The sequence below is a fragment of the Triturus cristatus genome, chromosome 1_1 (genome assembly GCF_964204655.1).
Source record: "Triturus cristatus chromosome 1_1, aTriCri1.1, whole genome shotgun sequence".
NCBI lineage: Eukaryota > Metazoa > Chordata > Amphibia > Caudata > Salamandridae > Triturus > Triturus cristatus.
Window position 1 is genome coordinate 1,079,072,837 of NC_140579.1, and position 17,692 is coordinate 1,079,090,528.

The window sequence follows — 17,692 nt, forward strand, 5'->3', positions numbered from 1 at the left end:
GCGACATGTCGGGGAGTGGAGTGGAGCGACATGCCTTGGAGTGGAGCGACATGTAGGGGAGTGGAGAGGAGCGGCATGTCGGGGAGTGGAGTGGAGCGGCATGTCAGGGAGTGGAGTGGAGCGGCATGCCGGGGAGTGGAGCAGCATGTCGGGGAGTGGAGTGGAGTGGAGCGGCACATCGGGGAGTGGAGCGGCATGTTGGGGAGTGGAGTGGCCTTTTCGGGGAGTGGAGTGGAGCGGCATGTCTGGGAGTGGAGTGGAGTGTCTGGGAGTGGAGTGGAGCAGCATGTCAGGGAGAAGAGTGGAGTGGAGCGGCATGTCGAGGAGTGGAGAGGAGTGGACCGGCATGTTGGGGAGTGGAGAAGAGCGGCATGTTAGGGAGTGGAGTGAAGCGGCGGGGCATGTTGGGGAGTGGAGTGAGCGGTATGTCGGGGAGTGGAGTGAAGCGGCATGTAGGGGAGTGGAGTGAAGTGGCATGTCGGGGAGTGGAGTGAAGCAGCATGTCGGGGAGTGGAGTGAAGCGGCATGTCTGGGAGTGGAGTGAAGCGGCATGTCGGGGAGTGGATTGAAGTGGAGCGGCATGTCAGGGAGTGAAGTGAAGTGGAGCGGCATGTCGGGAAGAGGAGTGAAGTGGAGCGGCATCTCGGGGAGTGGAGTGAAGTGGAGCGGCATGTCGGGGAGTGGAGCAGCAAGTCGGGAAGTGGAGTGGCATGTCGGGGAGGGGATTGGAGCGGCATGTTGGGGAGGGGATTGGAGCGGCATGTCAGGGAGTGGAGTGGAACGTTATGTCGGGGAGTGGAGCAGCATGTCGGGGAGTGGAACGGCATGTCGGGGAGTGGAGTGGCATGTCGGGGAGTGGAGTGAAGCGGTATCTCGGGGAGTGGAGAGAAGCGGTATGTCGGGGAGGGGAGTGAAGCGGCATGTTGGGGAGTGGAATGAAGTGGAGCGGCATGTCGGGGAGTGGAGTGAAGTGGAGGGGCATGTCGGGGAGTGGAGAGGTGTAAAGCGGCATGTCAGGGAGTGGAATGGAGTGAAGAGGCATGTCGGGGAATGGAGTGTAGTACAGCGGCATGTCGGGGAGTGGAGAGGAGCGGCATGTCGGGGAGTGGAGTGGAGCGGCATGTCCGGGAGTGGAGTGGAGCGGCATGTCGTGGAGTGGAGTGTCAGGGAGTGGAGTAGACTGGCATGTCAGGGAGTGGAGTGGAGCAGCATGTCAGGGAGTGAAGAGGAGTAAAGCGGCATGTCAGGGAGTGGAATGGAGTGAAGAGGCATGTCGGGGAGTGGAGTAAAGTGGACCGGCATGTCGGGGAGTGGAGTGAAGTGGAGCGGCATGTCGGGGAGTGAAGTGGAACGGCATGTCAGGGAGCAGAGTGAAACGGTGGGACATGTCGGGGAGTGGAGTGAAGTGGAGCGGCATGTCAGTGAGTGGAGCAGCAAGTCGAGAAGTGGAGCGGCATGTCGGGGAGGGGAATGGAGCGGCATGTCAGGGAGTGGAGTGAAGCGACATGTTGGGGAGTGGAGAGGAGTGGCATGTTGGGGAGTGGAGTGGAGCGGCATGTCGGGGAGTGGAGTGGAGCGGCATGTCGGGGAGTGGAGTGGAGTTTCGGGGAGTGGAGTGGAGCGGTATGTCGGGGAGTGGAGTGAAGCGGCATGTCAGGGAGTTAAGTGAAGCGGCATGTCGGGGTTTGGAGTGAAACGGCATGTCGGTGAGTGGAGTGAAGCGACATGCCGGGGAGTGGAGTTAAGTGGAGCGGCATGTCGGAGAGTGAAGTGGAACGGCATGTCGGGGAATGGAGAGGAGTAAAGCGGCATGTCGGGGAGTGGAATGGAGTGAAGAGGCATGTCGAGGAGTGGAGTGGAGTGGCATGTTGGAAGTGGAGTGGAGCGGCATGTCGGGGAGTGGAGTGAAGTGGAGCCTCATGTCAGGGGTGGAGTGAAGTGGCATGGCATGTCGGGGAGTGGAGTTGAGCGGCATGGTATGTCGGGGAGAGGAGTGGAGCAACATGTCCGAGAGTGGAGTGGATCAACACGTCAGGGAGTGGAGTGGAGCGGCATGTGGGGAGTGGAGAGGAATGTTGGGGAGTGGAGCGGCATGTTAGGGAGTGGAGCGGCATGTCAGGGAGTGGAGCGGCATGTCGGGAGTGGAGCGGCATGTCGGGGAGTGGAATGAAGCGGAGGGGCATGTCGGGGAGTGGAGTGAAGCAACATGTTGGGGAGTGGAGAGGAGTGGCATGTCGGGGAGTGGAGTGGAGCGGCATGTCGGGGAGTGGAGTGGAGCGGCATGTCGGGGAGTGGAGTGGAGTTTCGGGGAGTGGGGTGGAGCGGTATGTCGGGGAGTGGAGTGAAGCGGCATGTCAGGGAGTTAAGTGAAGCGGCATGTCGGGGTTTGGAGTGAAACGGCATGTCGGGAGTGGAGCGGCATGTCGGGGAGTGGAATGAAGCGGAGGGGCATGTCGGGGAGTGGAGTAAAGTGGCATGTCGGGGAGTGGAGTGAAGTGACATGTCAGGGAGAGGAGTAAAGCGGCATGTCGGCGAGTGGAGTGAAGCTGCATGTCAGGGAGTGGAGCGAAGCGGCATGTCGGGGAGTGGAGTGAAGCGGCATGTCAGGGAGTGGAGTGAAGCGGCATGTCGGGGAGTGGAGTGAAGTGGAGCTGTATGTCGGGGAGTGGATAGGAGTAAAGCGGTATGTCGGGGAGTGGTGTGAAGTGGAGCGGCATATCAGGAAGTGGAGCGGCATGTCGGGGAGTGGAGCGGCATGTCGGGGAGTGGAGTGAAGCGGCATGTCGGGGAGTGGAGTGAAGCAGCATGTCGGGGAGTGGACTGAAGCAGCATGTCGGGGAGTGGAGTGGAGTGGCATGTCGGGAGTGGAGCGGCATGTCGGGAGTGGAGAGGCATTTTGAGGAATGGAGTGAAGTGGAGCGGCATGTCGGGGAGTGGAGTGGCATGTCGGGGAGTGGAGTGAAGTGGAGCGGCATGTCGGATAGTGGAGTGGCATGTTGGGGAGTAGAGTGGAGTGGAGCGGCATGTCGGGGAGTGGAATGGAGTGGAGCATCATATCGGGGAGTGGAGAATCATGTCGGGGAGTGGAGTTTCATGTCGGGGAGTGGAGCGGCATGTCGGGGAGTGGAGCGGCATGTCGGGGAGTGGAGCAGCATGTCGGGGAGTGGAGCGGCATGTCGGGGAGTGGAGCGGCATGTCGGGGAGTGGAATGAAGCGGTATGTTGGGGAGTGGAGTGAAGCGGCATGTCGGGGACTGGAGTGAAGCGGCATGTCGGGGAGTGGAGTGAAGTGGATCGGCATGTCGGGGAGTGGAGTGAAGTGGAGCAGCTGTCGGGGAGTGCAGAAGAGTAAAGCGGCATGTCGGGGAGTGGAATGGAGTGAAGAGGCATGTCGGGGAATGGAGTGAAGTGGACCGGCATGTCGGGGAGTGGAGTGCAGCGGCATGTTGGGGAGTGGAGTGGAATGTTGGGGAGTAAAGTGGAGTGGAGCGGCATATCAGGGAGTGGAGTGGAGTGGAGCATCATGTCGGGAAGTGGAGAATCATGTTGGGGAGTGGAGCGGCAAGTCGGGGAGTGGAGCGGCATGTCGGGAGTAGAGCGGCATGTCGGGGAGTGGAGCAGCATGTTGGGGAGTGGAGCGGCATGTCGGGGAGTGGAGTGGCATGTCGGGGAGTGGAATGAAGCGGTATGTTGGGGAGTGGAGTGAAGCGGCATGTCGGGGAGTGGAGTGAAGTGGCATGTCGGGGAGTGGAGTGAAGTGGATCGGCATGTCGGGGAGTGGAGTGAAGTGGAGCAGCATGTTGGGGAGTGGAGAGGAGTAAAGCGGCATGTCGGGGAGTGGAATGGAGTGAAGAGGCATGTCGGGGAATGGAGTGAAGTGGACCGGCATGTCGGGCAGTGTAGTGCAGCGGCATGTTGGGGAGTGGAGAGGAGCGGCATGTCGGGAAGTGGAGTGGAGCGGCATGTCGGGGAGTGGAGTGGAGCGGCATGTCGGGGAGTGGAGTGGAGTAGAGTGACAGGGAGTGGAGTGGAGCGGCATGTCGGGGAGTGGAGTGAAGCGGCATGTCAGGGTGTTAAGTGAAGCGGCATGTCGGGGAGTGGAGAGAAACGGCATGTCGGGGAGTGGAGTGAAGCGACATGTCGGGGAGTGGAGTGAAGTAGAGCAGCATGTCGGGGAGTGAAGTGGAACAGCATGTCGGTGAATGGAGAGGAGTAAAGTGGAATGTTGGGGAGTGGAATGGAGTGAAGAGGCATGTCGGTGAGTGGAGTGGAGTGGCATGTGGTGTGGAGTGAAGTGGCATGGCATGTCGGGGAGTGGAGTTGAGTGGCATGTCATATCGGGGAGAGGAGAGGAGTGGAGCGGCATGTCGGGGAGTAGAGCGGCATTTCGGGAGTTGAGCGGCATTTTGGGGAGTTGAGCGGCATGTCGGGGAGTGGAGTGGCATGTAGGTGAGTGGAGTGAAACGGAGGGGCATGCCGGGGAGTGGAGTAAAGCGGTATGTCAGGGAGTGGAGTGAAGTGGCATGTCGGGGAGTGGAGTGAAGTGGCATGTCGGGGAGTGGAGTGAAGCGGCATTTCGGGGAGTGGAGTGAAGTGGAGCGGCATGTCGGGGAGTGGATAGGAGTACGTGGCATGTCAGGGAGTGGAGTGGAGCCGCATGTCGGGGAGTGGAGTGAAGTGGAGCCACATGTCCTGGAGTGGAGTGAAGTGGCATGGCATGTCAGGGAGTGGAGTTGAGTGGCATGGCGTGTCGGGGAGAGGAGTGGAGCGACATGTCAGGGAGTGGAGTGGAGCGACATGTCGGGGAGTGGAGCGGCATGTCGGGGAGTGGAGTGGAGTGGCATATAGGGAAGTGGAGCGGCATGTCGGGGAGTGGAGTGGCATGTCGTGGAGTGGAGCGGCATGTCGGGAGTGGAGCGACATGTCGGGAAGGGGATTGGAGCGGTGTCGGGAAGGGGAGGGGAGTGGAGCGGAATGTCGGGGAGTGGAAAGGAGTGGAGCGGAAAGTCGGGGAGTGGAGAGGAGTGGAGTGGCATGTCGTGGAGTGAAACGGCATGTCAGGGAATGGAGCGCCATGTCGGGGAGTGGAGCGGCATGCCGGGGAGTGGAGCGGCATGTCGGGGAGTGGAGCATCATGTCGGGGAGTTGAGCAGCATGTCAGGGAGTGGAGCGGCATGTCGGGGAGTGGAATGAATTGGTATGTTGGGGAGTGGAGTGAAGCGGCATGTCGGGGAGTGGAGTGAAGCGGCATGTCGGGGATTGGAGTGAAGTTGATCGGCATGTTGGGGAGTGGAGTGAAGAGGAGCAGCATGTCAGGGAGTGGAGAGGAGTAAAGCGGCATGTCGGGGAGTGAAGAGGCATGTCTGGGAATTGAGTGAAGTGGACCGGCATGTCGGGGAGTGTAGTGCAGCGGCATGTCGGGGAGTGGAGAGGAGCGGCATGTCGGGGAGTGGAGTGGAGCTGCATGTCGGGGAGTGGAGTGGAGCGGAATGTCGGGGAGTGGAGTAGAGTGGAGTGTCGGGGTGTGGAGTGGAGCGGCATGTCGGGGAGTGGAGTGAAGTGGAGCGGCATGTCGGGGAGTGGAGAGGAGTAAAGCGGCATGTCGGGGAGTGGAATGGAGTGAAGAGGCATGTCGGGGAATGGAGTGGAGTGAAGAGGCATGTCGGGGAGTGTAGTGCAGTGGCATGTCGGGGAGTGGAGAGAAGCGGCATGTCGGGGAGTGGAGTGGGGCGGAATGTCGGGGAGTGGAGTGGAGCAGCATGTCGTGGAGTGGAGTGTCGGGGAGTGGAGTGGAGTAGACCGGCATGTCAGGGAGTGGAGTGGAGTGGCATGTCAGGGAGTGGAGAGGAGTAAAGCGGCATGTCGAGGAGTGGAATGGAGTGAAGAGGCATGTCGGGGAGTGGAGTGAAGTGGACCGGCATGTCGGGGAGTGGAGTGAAGTGGAATGGCAAGTCGGGGAGTGAAGTGGAATGGCATGTCGGGGAGCAGAGTGAAGCGGCGGGGCATGTCGGGGAGAGGAGTGAAGCGGCATGTTGGCGAGTGGACTGATGCGGCATGTCGGGGAGTGGAGTGGAGTGGCATGTCGGGGAGTGGAGTGAAGCGGCATGTCGGGGAGTGGAGTGAAGCGGCATTTTCAGGGAGTGAAGTGAAGCGGCATGTCGGGGTTTGGAGTGAAACGGCATGTCGGTGAGTGGAGTGAAGCGACATACCGGGGAGTGGATTTAAGTGGAGCGGCATGTCGGGGAGTGAAGTGGAACGGCATGTCGGGGAATGGAGAGGAGTAAAGCGGCATGTCGGGGAGTGGAGTGGAGTGGCATGTTGGAAGTGGAGTGGAGCGGCATGTCGGGAGTGGAGAGGCATTTTGGGGAGTGGAGTGAAGTGGAGCAGCATGTCGGGGAGTGGAGTGGCATGTCGGGGAGTGGAGTGAAGTGGAGCGGCATGTTGGATAGTGGAGTGGCATGTTGGGGAGTAGAGTGGAGTGGAGCGGAGCGGCATGTCGGGGAGTGGAATGGAGTGCAGCATCATGTCGGGGAGTGGAGAATCATGTCGGGGAGTGGAGTTTCATGTCGGGGAGTGGAGCGGCATGTCGGGGAGTGGAGCGGCATGTCGGGGAGTGGAGCAGCATGTCGGGGAGTGGAGCGGCATGTCGGGGAGTGGAGCGGCATGTCGGGAGTGGAATGAAGTGGTATGTTGGGGAGTGGAGTGAAGCGGCATGTCGGGGACTGGAGTGAAGCGGCATGTCGGGGAGTGGAGTGAAGTGGATCGGCATGTCGGGGAGAGGAGTGAAGTGGACCGGCATGTCGGGGAGTGGAGTGCAGCGGCATGTTGGGGAGTGGAGTGGAATGTTGGGGAGTAAAGTGGAGTGGAGCGGCATGTCAGGGAGTGGAGTGGAGTGGAGCATCATGTCGGGAAGTGGACAATCATGTTGGGGAGTGGAGCGGCAAGTCGGGGAGTGGAGCGGCATGTTGGGAGTGGAGCGGCATGTCGGGGAGTGGAGCAGCATGTTGGGGAGTGGAGCGGCATGTCGGGGAGTGGAGCGGCATGTCGGGGAGTGGAATGAAGCGGTATGTTGGGGAGTGGAGTGAAGCGGCATGTCGGGGAGTGGAGTGAAGTGGCATGTCGGGGAGTGGAGTGAAGTGGATCGGCATGTCGGGGAGTGGAGTGAAGTGGAGCAGCATGTTGGGGAGTGGAGAGGAGTAAAGCGGCATGTCGGGGAGTGGAATGGAGTGAAGAGGCATGTCGGGGAATGGAGTGAAGTGGACCGGCATGTCGGGCAGTGTAGTGCAGCGGCATGTTGGGGAGTGGAGAGGAGCGGCATGTCGGGAAGTGGAGTGGAGCGGCATGTCGGGGAGTGGAGTGGAGCGGCATGTCGGGGAGTGGAGTGGAGTAGAGTGACAGGGAGTGGAGTGGAGCGGCATGTCGGGGAGTGGAGTGAAGCGGCATGTCAGGGTGTTAAGTGAAGCGGCATGTCGGGGAGTGGAGTGAAACGGCATGTCGGGGAGTGGAGTGAAGCGACATGTCGGGGAGTGGAGTGAAGTAGAGCAGCATGTCGGGGAGTGAAGTGGAACAGCATGTCGGTGAATGGAGAGGAGTAAAGTGGAATGTTGGGGAGTGGAATGGAGTGAAGAGGCATGTCGGTGAGTGGAGTGGAGTGGCATGTGGTGTGGAGTGAAGTGGCATGGCATGTCGGGGAGTGGAGTTGAGTGGCATGTCATATCGGGGAGAGGAGAGGAGTGGAGCGGCATGTCGGGGAGTAGAGCGGCATTTCGGGAGTTGAGCGGCATTTTGGGGAGTTGAGCGGCATGTCGGGGAGTGGAGTGGCATGTAGGTGAGTGGAGTGAAACGGAGGGGCATGCCGGGGAGTGGAGTAAAGCGGTATGTCAGGGAGTGGAGTGAAGTGGCATGTCGGGGAGTGGAGTGAAGCGGCATGTCGGGGAGTGGAGTGAAGCGGCATTTCGGGGAGTGGAGTGAAGTGGAGCGGCATGTCGGGGAGTGGATAGGAGTACGTGGCATGTCAGGGAGTGGAGTGGAGCCGCATGTCGGGGAGTGGAGTGAAGTGGAGCCACATGTCCTGGAGTGGAGTGAAGTGGCATGGCATGTCAGGGAGTGGAGTTGAGTGGCATGGCGTGTCGGGGAGAGGAGTGGAGCGACATGTCAGGGAGTGGAGTGGAGCGACATGTCGGGGAGTGGAGCGGCATGTCGGGGAGTGGAGTGGAGTGGCATATAGGGAAGTGGAGCGGCATGTCGGGGAGTGGAGTGGCATGTCGTGGAGTGGAGCGGCATGTCGGGAGTGGAGCGACATGTCGGGAAGGGGATTGGAGCGGTGTCGGGAAGGGGAGGGGAGTGGAGCGGAATGTCGGGGAGTGGAAAGGAGTGGAGCGGAAAGTCGGGGAGTGGAGAGGAGTGGAGTGGCATGTCGTGGAGTGAAACGGCATGTCAGGGAATGGAGCGCCATGTCGGGGAGTGGAGCGGCATGCCGGGGAGTGGAGCGGCATGTCGGGGAGTGGAGCATCATGTCGGGGAGTTGAGCAGCATGTCAGGGAGTGGAGCGGCATGTCGGGGAGTGGAATGAATTGGTATGTTGGGGAGTGGAGTGAAGCGGCATGTCGGGGAGTGGAGTGAAGCGGCATGTCGGGGATTGGAGTGAAGTTGATCGGCATGTTGGGGAGTGGAGTGAAGAGGAGCAGCATGTCAGGGAGTGGAGAGGAGTAAAGCGGCATGTCGGGGAGTGAAGAGGCATGTCTGGGAATTGAGTGAAGTGGACCGGCATGTCGGGGAGTGTAGTGCAGCGGCATGTCGGGGAGTGGAGAGGAGCGGCATGTCGGGGAGTGGAGTGGAGCTGCATGTCGGGGAGTGGAGTGGAGCGGAATGTCGGGGAGTGGAGTAGAGTGGAGTGTCGGGGTGTGGAGTGGAGCGGCATGTCGGGGAGTGGAGTGAAGTGGAGCGGCATGTCGGGGAGTGGAGAGGAGTAAAGCGGCATGTCGGGGAGTGGAATGGAGTGAAGAGGCATGTCGGGGAATGGAGTGGAGTGAAGAGGCATGTTGGGGAGTGTAGTGCAGCGGCATGTCGGGGAGTGGAGAGAAGCGGCATGTCGGGGAGTGGAGTGGGGCGGAATGTCGGGGAGTGGAGTGGAGCAGCATGTCGTGGAGTGGAGTGTCGGGGAGTGGAGTGGAGTAGACCGGCATGTCAGGGAGTGGAGTGGAGTGGCATGTCAGAGAGTGGAGAGGAGTAAAGCGGCATGTCGAGGAGTGGAATGGAGTGAAGAGGCATGTCGGGGAGTGGAGTGAAGTGGACCGGCATGTCGGGGAGTGGAGTGAAGTGGAATGGCAAGTCGGGGAGTGAAGTGGAATGGCATGTCGGGGAGCAGAGTGAAGCGGCGGGGCATGTCGGGGAGAGGAGTGAAGCGGCATGTTGGCGAGTGGACTGATGCGGCATGTCGGGGAGTGGAGTGGAGTGGCATGTCGGGGAGTGGAGTGAAGCGGCATGTCGGGGAGTGGAGTGAAGCGGCATTTTCAGGGAGTGAAGTGAAGCGGCATGTCGGGGTTTGGAGTGAAACGGCATGTCGGTGAGTGGAGTGAAGCGACATACCGGGGAGTGGATTTAAGTGGAGCGGCATGTCGGGGAGTGAAGTGGAACGGCATGTCGGGGAATGGAGAGGAGTAAAGCGGCATGTCGGGGAGTGGAGTGGAGTGGCATGTTGGAAGTGGAGTGGAGCGGCATGTCGGGAGTGGAGAGGCATTTTGGGGAGTGGAGTGAAGTGGAGCAGCATGTCGGGGAGTGGAGTGGCATGTCGGGGAGTGGAGTGAAGTGGAGCGGCATGTTGGATAGTGGAGTGGCATGTTGGGGAGTAGAGTGGAGTGGAGCGGAGCGGCATGTCGGGGAGTGGAATGGAGTGGAGCATCATGTCGGGGAGTGGAGAATCATGTCGGGGAGTGGAGTTTCATGTCGGGGAGTGGAGCGGCATGTCGGGGAGTGGAGCGGCATGTCGGGGAGTGGAGCAGCATGTCGGGGAGTGGAGCGGCATGTCGGGGAGTGGAGCGGCATGTCGGGAGTGGAATGAAGTGGTATGTTGGGGAGTGGAGTGAAGCGGCATGTCGGGGACTGGAGTGAAGCGGCATGTCGGGGAGTGGAGTGAAGTGGATCGGCATGTCGGGGAGTGGAGTGAAGTGGACCGGCATGTCGGGGAGTGGAGTGCAGCGGCATGTTGGGGAGTGGAGTGGAATGTTGGGGAGTAAAGTGGAGTGGAGCGGCATGTCAGGGAGTGGAGTGGAGTGGAGCATCATGTCGGGAAGTGGACAATCATGTTGGGGAGTGGAGCGGCAAGTCGGGGAGTGGAGCGGCATGTTGGGAGTGGAGCGGCATGTCGGGGAGTGGAGCAGCATGTTGGGGAGTGGAGCGGCATGTCGGGGAGTGGAGCGGCATGTCGGGGAGTGGAATGAAGCGGTATGTTGGGGAGTGGAGTGAAGCGGCATGTCGGGGAGTGGAGTGAAGTGGCATGTCGGGGAGTGGAGTGAAGTGGATCGGCATGTCGGGGAGTGGAGTGAAGAGGAGCAGCATGTTGGGGAGTGGAGAGGAGTAAAGCGGCATGTCGGGGAGTGGAATGGAGTGAAGAGGCATGTCGGGGAATGGAGTGAAGTGGACCGGCATGTCGGGCAGTGTAGTGCAGCGGCATGTTGGGGAGTGGAGAGGAGCGGCATGTCGGGAAGTGGAGTGGAGCGGCATGTCGGGGAGTGGAGTGGAGCGGCATGTCGGGGAGCGGAGTGGAGTAGAGTGACGGTGTTGGAAGGCGGACCCCGAGGAGTCGGTGAGACCACCAAGGGGGGGGGCCCTCTCACTGCACGAAGTAGCCGAGCGCTGCCGAGAAGTCTCCTGAGAGATCCTTCTCCTATCCCGTACTAGCACAGTAACACCACCACACCGGACTCAAGGAGGTTGTCTCAAGACAAGCAATTCTTTATCATCAATACAAGGTTACGAGCTCAATATTTACACGAAGGGATCGAGGGATCCACCAAAAGTCTCAATGTCTCTTTGGAAGGGTAGGGGTAGCGGGACAGTCTTTGGCAGGAATGTGGTACGAGGGTACCTGGGGCCCAGTTCTTATCCTCACGCTGGAGGACCTCCGATCTCGGAGGGGTCGAGCCGCGACGGCGTCAGCAGGGCTCTGGCGTACAGTTCGTGGAGAGCCGCGATTCAATCAGCAGGGCTCTCAAGATGGTTTCTGCTCAGCTCGAGCCGCGACGTCGTCAGCAGGGCTCCGAGGAAGGTTCCAACGAGGTTGGGCCGCGACAGCGTCTGCAGGGCTCCGATGTTCCAGGTGGTTCAGAAAAGGGTTCACAGGAGGGAGCCGCGACGCAGTCAGCAGGGCTCGTGATGGTCCCGGCAAGAGTTCGTCTCCGTAGGGTCAGCTGCGATTCGATCAGCAGGGCTCTCGACTCCGGGATACAACTGCCGAGCTGTGGTGGGGTCGCCCCAGATATAGGTCTGGAGCCCTTTGATGTCCGGACCTATGCGCCCGAGGGGGCGGAGTGGCCGGGTGGAGGTGGCCAGACGCCCAGCAGGAGAGGCGCCAGGCCCATGGGAGTTTGCTGGGCGATCACACCTCGAGAGGGGAGGACAGTTGGGGGTCCCATCGATACTGTCCTCCGCCGGGGGCGATGAATGGTTCCTGCGGCACCCCCTGGCCAGTTCGTGGTGCCTCGATGTCGGGGCTTTGCTGGGGTCGAGGCTGGGTTGAGCGGGGTCGCGCCGGCTGGGGCACGGTGTGACGTGGATGCCAACAAGATGGCGGAGCCACGAGGAGTATGCGACCACGTGCAGCTCCGGGTGAAGGGCCTTGGTGCAGTCCAGACGGGTGGCCCGTGACGGCCGGGGCAGGGAACGGCCACAATCCAGGGGGTTAAGGACCACGCCACGAGGCCAGGTCCAACAGGCGTCCCCCCCAGCCGAAGGCATGGAGAGTCACCCATCTCCTTGGGGATTCTCCTCGTCAAGGCGGAAGAAGCGGGACAGGCCGTCGGCGTTGGCGTGGTCATTGCCGGGCCGGTGTTCGACGTCAAAGTCCATCCCTTGTAGCGAGATGGACCATCGCAGCAGCTTGGGGTTCTCGCCCCGCATTCGCATTAACCATTGCAAGGGCCGGTGGTCGGTCTGGACCCGGAAGTGGGCGCCAAAGAGGTAGGGCCGGAGCTTCTTGAGGGCCCACACCACAGCGAAGGCCTCGCGCTCAATAGTGCTCCAGCGTTGCTCCCGGGGCAGTAGTCGCCGGCTGATGAAGGCCACTGGTCTGTCGAGCCCCCTTTCGTCAGTTTGGGAGAGGACGGCCCCGACCCCATACTCGGAGGCGTCCGTCTGTACCACGAACTCCTTCTGGTAGTCCGGGGCTTGCAGCACCGGAGCAGTACACATGGCCGTTTTGAGGGTGTCGAAGGCTGTTTGGCAGCGGGGTGTCCAGTGTACCTTCTTGGGCTGTTTTTTGGACGTTAACTCTGTGAGGGGGCCAACAATGCTCCCATAGTCCCGGATAAACCGCCGGTAGTATCCGGTGAGGCCCAGGAAGGCCCGGACAGCGGTCTGGGTAGTGGGGGGTTCCCAGGTCTGGATGGCATCTATCTTCGCTTGGAGGGGGGCCACCTGCCCGCTCCCCACTTGATGGCCCAGGTAGGTCACGGATCCGTGGCCGATTTGGCATTTGCTGGCCTTGATTGTGAGCCCGGCCCGCTGGAGGGCGGCCAGGACGGCCTCCAGGTGGAGGAGGTGCTCGGCCCAGTGGTTGCTGTACACGGCAATGTCATCTAAGTAGGCCGCGCTGAAGGCCTCAAGCCCGGCCAAAACCTTGTTCACCAGTCTTTGGAAGGTGGCCGGGGCGTTCTTCATTCCGAAGGGCATCACCCGAAAGTGGTAATGCCCATCCGGAGTCGAAAAGGCGGATCTTTCTTGGGTGCCGGGGGTGAGCTGGATTTGCCAGTACCCGGCGGTGAGGTCCAGCGTGCTCAAGTAGCGAGCGGCCCCTAGGCGGTCGATCAGTTCGTCGGCCCGGGGTATCGGGTGTGCGTCCGTCTTGGTTACTACATTCAGGGCTCGGTAGTCCACGCAGAATCGCAACTCCGGGGGGTGACCGGGAGCTGCGGCCTTGGGCACCAGGACGACAGGGCTGGCCCACGGGCTGTCGGAAGGCTCGATGACCCCCAGGGCCAGCATCTTCGCTACTTCGGCCTGGATGCAGGCCCGCACTCGGTCAGGCACCCGGTAGGCTCTGTGTCGTATGGGGGGGTTCTCCCCGGTGTCGACGTCGTGGACGCACCAGTGGGTCACCCCCGGGGTGAGAGAGAAGAGGGCTGCGTAGTCCCGCAGTAATCGCTGGCAGTCGTTGCGCTGCTCCGGGGTCAGGGACGAGGCGAGTTGGACCCCTTCGATCGATCCATCGTGACTGTCGGATTGCAAGAGGTCGGGCAAGGGCTCGGAGTCGTCCTCACCCCCCTCGTCGGTCGCCAGCAGCAGGCTCAGTTCGGTCCGGGCGAAGTGGGGTTTTAGCCTGTTCGCATGTAGGACCTGGAGGGGGTTCCGGGGGGACTCCAGATCGACCAGGTAGGTGACGGGACTTTTCTTCTCCACCACCTTGAAGGGCCCGGTCCACTTGTCCTGGAGGGCGCCGGGTTCGACCGGGGCCATGACCCATACTTTCTGACCGGGCTCGAATTCTACCGTAGAAGTGTTGCGATCGTACCACCGCTTCATGTCCTCCTGGCTGGCCTCGAGGTTGGCTTCGGCTATGGCTCGGAACTTGCGGGTCTGGTTTCGGAGGGTCAGGAGGTATCGGTAGACGTCAGGAAGGGCGCCTCGGGGCTTCATCTCCCAGCCCTCCTTGACCAGGCTGAGTGGTCCGCGGACCGGGTGCCCATACAATAGTTCAAACGGGCTGAACCCCAGGGACTTCTGCGGGACCTCCCGATAGGCAAACAGGAGGCAGGGCAGCAGGACATCCCATTTCCGCCTGAGGGGTTCTTCCAGGCCCTGGATCATCCCTTTCAATGTTCGGTTGAACCGCTCAAACAGTCCGTTCCCCTGAGGGTGATATGGGGTCGTGAACTTGTATGTGACCCCGCATTGTTGCCACAGGGACCGCATGTACCTGGAGATAAAGTTCGTGCCACGGTCGCTCACCACTTCGCTGGGGAATCCCACTCGGGAGAAGATCCCCATCAAGGCCCGGCCTACCACAGGGGCCGTTATAGTTCTGAGCGGGACCGCCTCCGGGTACCTGGTGGCGTGGTCCACGAGGACCAGGATGAAGCGGTGGCCCAGGGCGGTTTGGGGGTCCAGGGGTCCCACAATGTCGATTCCGACTCGTTCAAACGGGGTGCTGACGGCGGGAAAGGGCTGGAGGGGGGCCTTGACCCGACCCCCCGTCTTTCCGCTGGCTTGGCAGGTCTGGCAGGACCGGCAGTGGTTGTCCACATCTCTCCGCATCCGGGGCCAGTAGAAGTGGGTCACCAGACGACTGTACGTTTTGTCTTGCCCCAAGTGTCCGGCGAGGGGCACATCATGGGCCAGGTTGAGAAGGAACTCCCGGAAGCGGAGGGGGACCACCAACACGCGGCCGGCCCCGAGTTCTGCCACTTTCTGTTCACTGTACAACAGGCCCTCGGCCCAGTAGATCCAGTGGGTGCCGGTCTGGTCACCGTTGGCTTGCGCGGTCGCCTGCTGTCGGACCCCTTCGAGAGAGGGACAGGACTGTTGCTCTTGCTGGAACTGCTCTCGGGTGGGGCCCCCTTCATGTTGCCATTGCGTCAGTTCTGGTAGGGCGCTCGGAGAAGCCATCTCTTCGGGGGAGGATTCGCTGGGCCCGGGGTCGGTGTCCGCCTCCTCCTCGCTGCTGGCGGGAGGGGGTGTGAGCCCCTCGGGTCGGGCAGTCCCGGAGGTCGAGGAGGAGCGGGGGGCCTGGGCGGTCATGGACCGGGTGATGGCGCAGGCCCAATCAGCCAGTCCCAACATTCGGAGGTGCTCTCGTCGTTCTACTTGAGCCCAGGGGGAACTCTCTAAGTCGTTCCCCAGGAGGCAGTCGACCGGGGCGTCGTCGCGCACCGTCACCTTCAGCAGGCCCGTCACCCCTCCCCACTCGAAGGGGACCAGGGCCATCTGGCATAGGCTTTCACTGTTGTCGGCCGTCCGCACAGGGCACAGCACATTCGGTAGAATCTGTTCAGAGGTCACCAGGTGGCAGCGGACAGCGGTGATACTGGCGCCGGTGTCGCGAAGGGCTTCGGCCCGTTGTCCGTTGACCGTGACCTGCTGCCGGTACTTCTGGGTGTTGGTTGGGATGGGGGTGCAGGGTACCATCTCTCGGCTACCCAGGCAGACCAGGGACATGGCTGCCGGCTCCCACTCAGTGTTTTCTCGGTCGAGGGCCTCTTCTTCCTCCTCTCCCCCAAGGCGGCGGCTGTCAGCTGCCGGGGCGGGGGCCCGCCGGCCCCGTTTCTTCGGTTCAGGGGGCAGGCCGGGTCGCTGGCAAAGTGTCCGGTTTGTTGGCAGCCATAGCAGGTCACTGGTGGCCGTGGTCCGGGTCGGGCCGGGCCCACCCTTCGCGCTAGGCTCGGGGAGAGATGTGGCTGCGGTGGCCCTCGAGGGGGGCTCCTGGGGGCCCCAGCGGGAGGGTCTCGGTTCCTGTTCGGCCCTCCCCCCCCACCGCGCTGGTGTGGGGGTCCGTTGGGGTTCCTCTGGTACTCCCCCATTGAGCTCCGGGGGACCCGGGAGTTGACCCATCAATCGGCCTCGACGGCAAGTTTTCGCGGGTCGGTCATTTTGCTGTCGAGGAGGTGCTGTCTCAGTTCCACTAAGCAATTGTTGGAAAGATGTTCCCAGACGATGAGGTCGACCAGTTGTCCGTAGGTGGTTACTTTGCTGCCTTTGATCCACCCTTCTAGGGCCCGACTGAAAAAGTCCACATATTCCACCCATGTGGTACCCGGGATTTTCTTGCAGTCTCGGAACCGCTGGCGGTACATCTCCGCTGTTAGCCCGTAGCGGGTGAGCAGGGCCTCCTTCATGTGATCGTAGGAGGTCATCACCTCCTCCGGTAGCTGGAGCAGCGTGTCCCGCCCTTCACTCAGGAATCGCCCCCACAGGCCTGCACCCCAGTCTTTTCGGGGCACCCGATGGGAGGTCATGGCCACCTCGTAGGCCTTGAACCATTGTTGGATATCGTCATTCTTGTAATACTCCTTGACGACCTCCTTCGGGATATGCACCTTGGCCTCGGGGGGCGGTAGAGTGTCTCTAGTACTGGGGGTGTTGGTCCCTCCGTTCTTGGCCTTGATCTCGAGCTCCTTGAGACTGCGCTCGTGCTCAAGAGTTAGTTTTTTTTCCTCCAACTCCCGGTGTCGTCTCTTCTCTTCTATTTCTTCTTGAAGGCGTAGCTGCTCGAGGGCCAGTTTCTTTTCTGCCAGCTGGAGTTCGCCGTCCAGCCGCAGTCGGGCGAGCTCTAGTTCGTAGCTCCGGACCTTTTCCCGCTCTCGTATTTCTTCCTCGGAGAGGCCGGTTTCTAGGCTCTTTCTTCCTCCGGTTGCCGGGGTCAGTGCGGTTGCTGTGGTCTCCGTCAGGGGCAAGGGCCCTTCTTCCTGGGAGGGGCCTGCCCCAGCCTCCAACCATGCCCTCAGAGCTTTCTGCATCTCTTCCTTGGTACCGAGGCTGGTGGTTGCAATGCCTTTGTCTCTGCAGAACTGTTTTAATTCTTTGTGCGTATATTCTTCCAGCCGTTCGGGCTGGAACTCCATTGTCGCGTTGTTTTCCTGGCTGCTCATGATGCTATTCGTTTGGATGGGTAGCTAGTGGGTACTGGCTGGTACGTACTGCGTTCGGCTCGGATCCCGTCGCTGGCCACCAAATGTTGGAAGGCGGACCCCGAGGAGTCGGTGAGACCACCAAGGGGGGGGCCCTCTCACTGCACGAAGTAGCCGAGCGCTGCCGAGAAGTCTCCTGAGAGATCCTTCTCCTATCCCGTACTAGCACAGTAACACCACCACACCGGACTCAAGGAGGTTGTCTCAAGACAAGCAATTCTTTATCATCAATAAAAGGTTACGAGTTCAATATTTACACGAAGGGATCGAGGGATCCACCAAAAGTCTCAATGTCTCTTTGGAAGGGTAGGGGTAGCGGGACAGTCTTTGGCAGGAATGTGGTACGAGGGTACCTGGGGCCCAGTTCTTATCCTCACGCTGGAGGACCTCCGATCTCGGAGGGGTCGAGCCGCGACGGCGTCAGCAGGGCTCTGGCGTACAGTTCGTGGAGAGCCGCGATTCAATCAGCAGGGCTCTCAAGATGGTTTCTGCTCAGCTCGAGCCGCGACGTCGTCAGCAGGGCTCCGAGGAAGGTTCCAGCGAGGTTGGGCCGCGACAGCGTCTGCAGGGCTCCGATGTTCCAGGTGGTTCAGAAAAGGGTTCACAGGAGGGAGCCGCGACGCAGTCAGCAGGGCTCGTGATGGTTCCGGCAAGAGTTCGTCTCCGTAGGGTCAGCCGCGATTCGATCAGCAGGGCTCTCGACTCCGGGATACAACTGCCGAGCTGTGGTGGGGTCGCCCCAGATATAGGTCTGGAGCCCTTTGATGTCCGGACCTATGCGCCCGAGAGGGCAGAGTGGCCGGGTGGAGGTGGCCAGACGCCCAGCAGGAGAGGCGCCAGGCCCATGGGAGTTTG